At 39.9% G+C, this 5,550-nt stretch overlaps 1 pseudogene; it reads right to left on the bottom strand.

Annotated features, from left to right (window-relative positions):
- Positions 1-578: 578 nt before the first annotated feature.
- Positions 579-5,346, bottom strand: LOC140195941 (uncharacterized; annotated as a pseudogene).
- Between the last annotated feature and the right edge of the window lie 204 nt (positions 5,347-5,550).

Genomic DNA, 5,550 nt, shown 5'->3' with positions numbered 1-5,550 from the left:
ACTATACAAAAAACAGAAAAAAACAAAAAAAAAAGGGACTGGGCAGTCCATTCCGAGGTTACGATATAAAAAAGAAAAACTTTCTGTTCAAATCTAAAACTTGGAGGAAAAAAAATTGAAAGTGTAATAAATCAAATAAAATGAAATATTGAATAGAAGGATGCCAGATTTGCTCAAATTTACATGAATACAGCCAAACGAAGCAACATTACTCTGGGTTCAAGGTACAAACACAGTATCAACAGTCTCACACACACAACAAAGCACCCACAGCACATATAAGATAACAAGCACATAAGGGTATCAGTAAGATACAGCCACACGATAAAAGATCCCAAACTCAAGCTGTCAACCAGAAGAGAGCTTGTCTTCTGCTGAGTGAACACTGGGGGGGCGACAATGACTCCAGCCTGGATGCTGCTCCATGCCGCCCCCGGTGGAGCGTACTGGCTCTGAAGCCTCACTCCTGGTGGTAGTAAACAGGTGACACGGTGGCTTGAGGCCTAGTCCTTGCTGTGAGCGAGCCCATGCAGCCCCCCCTCCCATTCCCCCCACCCCCTCCACCAATAAATCGGTGAATCGAACTTACGGCATTTCATATCAACAATGTCCAAAAGGGTCTTGCAGTCACAAGCAAAGCGACCAAGATGGTCACTCACTATTAGACTGCACATCTCCTTCGACTCAGGCAGCGGCACAATGCACAGCTCCTTCACTTTCTCCCCAGTGAGAAACTCGCTGATGTGGCAGACCTGCGGTACTTTAAATTCTTAGTGTTCAGCAGGATCATGTGATGAATAAAAATGCACAGTTGATGCAAGTTCTTCAAATAATGTAAAGATTTAACATCAAATAATCAAAACAATACTTCATATGCTGTTGAATAAACATAATCTCATTAATTATAAACAAATCATTTACAGTGAATTCTTTTGGCTGTAGAAGTTACAAAACAAGCAATATTTTCCTTTGCATTGTTTCTCTTAACATTTGCATTGAATCTGATCTTAATGTGCAACCAACTAAACGAGATAAAAAAGAAAAATGCTTTTCATTTATAGAGGAACAAATGTGACATTGCAAGTCATTATAATGCCTGAAGTGTATTTAGGTAAGCGTAGTCACTGTTACTGCTTGGCATATTGTAAGAATGAGATGGACTACAGATTTTAATGACTCTGTAGCTGGCAATGAGGAAGCTATGAAAGTCAGCAATGTTCAGGAGGCTCATTTTAAAGTGACGTCAGAAGTCTTGGCAGTTTGTAAGGCAGGAGGAGCAGGTTACAGAAAGAGGACAAAATCACTGAAAGGATTTGAAAATGAGGAAAGCTTCAAAGTTAAGGAACTTCTTAATTGCAATGTAGCTGATGGGAATAATGCTGGTGGAAATTTGGACATAAGCATCAGATACTTCATAGAGTACAAATTTACGGAGAGAAGGTGGTTGCTGTCAAGTGTTCACCATAATAGTGAATCTTACACGTCACAAAGACATGGATTATAGGCAGAGGCAGAAATGTGTCATGTTACAGTTGTGGGTGACCAAAATGGTTGCATAGAGATATGAGATCTGAAAATCAACTCAAATCAGGCAATGTTGCAAATAATCTAGTTTAGACTCTGTTAGGGAGCAGCTTAGAGTCAGTGGCTGTGGATGAAGATTTTTGGTTCCATATTTGAACAGAGGATGAAAGTTCAGACTAGAACGTCAGACAAAGAGTCCAACAATTTAAAGAGGACAAAAATGTTGGAGGAGTGATAGCAGGTTAAAGCTGAATTATATCAATATGCACGAAGAATCTTGTGCCACATTTTCTATGGAATGTATTTATTGAGAACTATTTTGATTCCATGTCGGGATTGAAGTTTGTCTTGGTGCAATTCCTTTAGCACAGAGACTATACCATGAATGTGTTTTTTTTGCCTGGCATACCTCTGTCAGCTCCAGACAGGCAAAGCAAAATTCAACTTGGCACCTGCGACAGATAATATTTTTACATCCCTTTAGGTTGTGTTTGAGCAGTTTACCACATGTGGGGCAGGCTCGAATGGAAGGGCAATTCTTCACTACAGTATCTAAGAGGTTGATTAATGGGCAAAGGCGTAGTGTGTTCAGTTCCACATTGGTGCACCCTGCATTATCACATCGGTCAGAACGTGGGCTACGTCCCTTCCATGGTTTCAGGCACTGCCAACAGAACTTGTAAACACTCCTCTTTTCTGCAGTACAGATAGTGCAGTGGACACTCAAGTTACTCAAATCTGTGCGTTCAATATATGTTCCACATCCAGGACACTGTGGTAAAAGATAAGCAAAAAAAATTGGTGAAATAAATTATTTCACACTGATAACCCTGATAACGCATGCACCTAAATATATGTGTTTCAAATGTCATAGGCTGCTGTGACTATCTTTACGACAAAATGATCAAACTTTGTTTAATTCCTGATGAAGTCTGTTTCTTTTCTGAGAATTTGCATTTGTATTCTTACTAGGTTAGACGTTAAACCTTTCCACCCTATCCTGCTAAACTGTGGGGCTCGGGGTAGATTACAATTTTTTTTTAAATGTGTCTTTGGTAATTAGAAGACAATAGAGGAATTAGTTTGTGAGAAGAATATTGAGCATAGAAGCAAATTGAACTTGTAACTTCATAGAAATTTACTGATTCTAAATTGCACATATTTAGTTTCTACCCACAAAATGTGGACATGGACATATGTTTGATTTGTGGGTCTATTGCATCATTTTGGACATGCTAATCAAAGAGGTAACTCTCAATTAAATATGTATTATATGCAGACAACAAAGTATTTTCTATGAAGCAAATGTAGTGCAGACACAAACATTGAAATGCACACTTTGTGAGACTTACTGATTTGTGAGATCAGATTGTGAGACATTTGATTGTCAGACTTACTGATTTAACTCACAGTACTCAGCTGCAGCCAGCACAGCAACTGTTTCCTCAAAATGCAGCTGCTCCTCTCTGGTCAGTACTGCCAGCTTGCGAACTTCATGGTAGGGCCGTTCCTGTCCACATGCCTGTCCATCTTTCAACGCTGGGCAGTAGAATTTGTACTGACCCTGTAATTTCAAATTTGATTAAAATTGGATGGTTTAAGTTGCCTTCTTCCTAGATAATGAGAATGGCAGAAATAACTTTCTCATTTTACCCAACTCCTCATTGCCAAGTTCTCTCTCTCAAATCACTGTCTGAGCCCAGGAGTGTGGAACACTGATGTCCAATCCAGTGCAAGGAAGATTCACCACATTGTTTATTCCTCATGAGGAGAGATTAAGTTAACTATATTGTATTTACTAGAGTTTAGAAAAATGAGAAGGGATCTAACTCACAACCAACTTGAGTTGGTTGAAGCTAAACTTTTTTAAAGTTACACTCTCAACGCCACCTGCACCCACAATGTTTTTACCAGATAGAGTGTGGTCAGGTACGCCTTGGTGGAGGCACTAAAGATTACTACATTCTCTCTCACATCTTTGGAACAAATTCTCCTCACAAAATGTAAAATCAAAGAAATTATTGAAAATAAAGCAGCAGTGTAGATCTATTTATATTTTTACAGTTATATGGAACTTTTAAGTTCACAAATCTCAATTTCTTACCCGATGTAGAAGGTTCCGACACCATGCAGTCAGTGAGTTTGGATCCACTGCGTGCTTGCAGGACATTTCTGCCAGCAAAATATTGGGATCATAGTCTCCTGAAAGAACAAGTAATGCAGTCATTTTACCCTATCGAAATGATGAGTCGCTGAGTATTTGCACCTAAGTTCCAGTCAGAAAATGAAAAATAACTGAATTCATAGACTGCTATATTTCTTGGAAATCTAAATATGAAAATAGCCATGAGAAGCAAAAGCCACAATGGATTTGGTCTTTTAAATATTGTTTCTACTAATGCTCCTATTCTATACAGTAGTACCTTCCAATTGTATAGAATAACTATAAGCATTCTGAAGGAAAACATGCAATTGAGACCCTTTTCCCAGAATATTGATCATCATCCATCGAAATGTTTCACATACTGTATTGGCTTACAGCTGTGAGTAAATTGGAATGAAATGCCTGAAATAGCCTTGACTGAATAGGGTTGGAATATCCTTCACAGTGGTCCTGGAGAAACAGGGATTTAAATGTCAATTATCCAGAACAATGCTGCGGGCATCATGGAAATATTATCTGAGCACCTTTATTTATTTCCTTGATGCTGGGACACATCAATAGTGATGTAACCTGGGGTCATTGGGTGTTTCGGGTCTTTTGACATCAGACTCTCACACAGGTGACCCAGCCAGAGTTGATCAGGCCCTGGCTTGTGTCCCAGTGGCACTGGTCCTCTTGTCACACCTCTTGATCCAAAGCCTCCTGGAGGTTTGTTCAGCAACCTCTGTGATGGTCCTGGTGGCTCTTTTCTTTGCAGCCCCCATAATTCCAGAGAGAGGGTATGTTCTGCCCAGTGAACGGGCAGCAAAATCTCTACACCCCATCTCCACAGGCTCACATCATTCCCTTCACCCCTGCCTCTGGCACCACTCTTCAGCCCTTGGTATTTGGCTTTCTCAGGTTCAAATTCCTCCTCATTCTGGTCTTCCCAAGGAACTGTCAGCTCTACCATTCATTGTTAAAACATATCAGAGTTGAGAATACAGACAAGTAAATGGACTGTTTGATTTGCTAAATGCCTGGCTCCAGCCTATTCGGGTATTGGCTGTCCCAATGGAACAGTTCACTTTTCCCTATGTCAGTGTCCAGGGCGCCATGAATTGGAACCCATTTCTCCCACTTCAGTACCTGAGCCAACCAATCAATTACAGGGTCACACTGAGGAATTTTTATGTTTGTAGTGAGGCTTCTTTAGAACTTCTGCTTATTCTTGAAAGGAAGAGTATTTCGATCCCTACACATACTGCCCCTTATTACCACTACATGCACTTTCACTCTTGCGTTCACTTGTACATATGGAGGTCTGCTGACAGTATTTAGACAGGCTTTAGATATTGAAAGCCAGAGGTTGAGTGACCCCCAAAATCTTAGTGTACCATGAAACAAAAATGATCAGATTTAATCCATGACCCTGTTTATTCCAGATTAAAACTTCATGTATGATTTGAATCTAGCAGTAAATTCAACAGTTTCAATCTTCCAAAATACTTCCAGTGACACAAAAATTGTATTTATATTTACCTGTGATTTCATCTTTTCCTTGCACAACTTTTACAGTGTGATCATTTTGGTCATAACGTTTCTCTCCCCGTACTGGTACAGTGGTCATTTTCCAACTTTCTATAATAGAACCCTCTCTGGAAAGTCCCTTCACCAACAATCCCTGAAGAAGACAACTACCACTATCAATCACGTGAAACTGCACTTTATCAGCTCGTGCTTATTTGCAGGATGTAAGGCACACCCCTTCAGGAAAGGAAACTGCTCTGAAAACATTAACACATGCCTTTCCACATGGTAATGTTTACAGCCAATTCTTCACACTGTTCAGGGATGGGTTATGATTTTATGTACGAGTTCTG

Source organism: Mobula birostris, chromosome 4 (assembly GCF_030028105.1).
Source record: "Mobula birostris isolate sMobBir1 chromosome 4, sMobBir1.hap1, whole genome shotgun sequence".
NCBI lineage: Eukaryota > Metazoa > Chordata > Chondrichthyes > Myliobatiformes > Myliobatidae > Mobula > Mobula birostris.
This window is presented reverse-complemented; position numbering and strand designations above follow the sequence as displayed.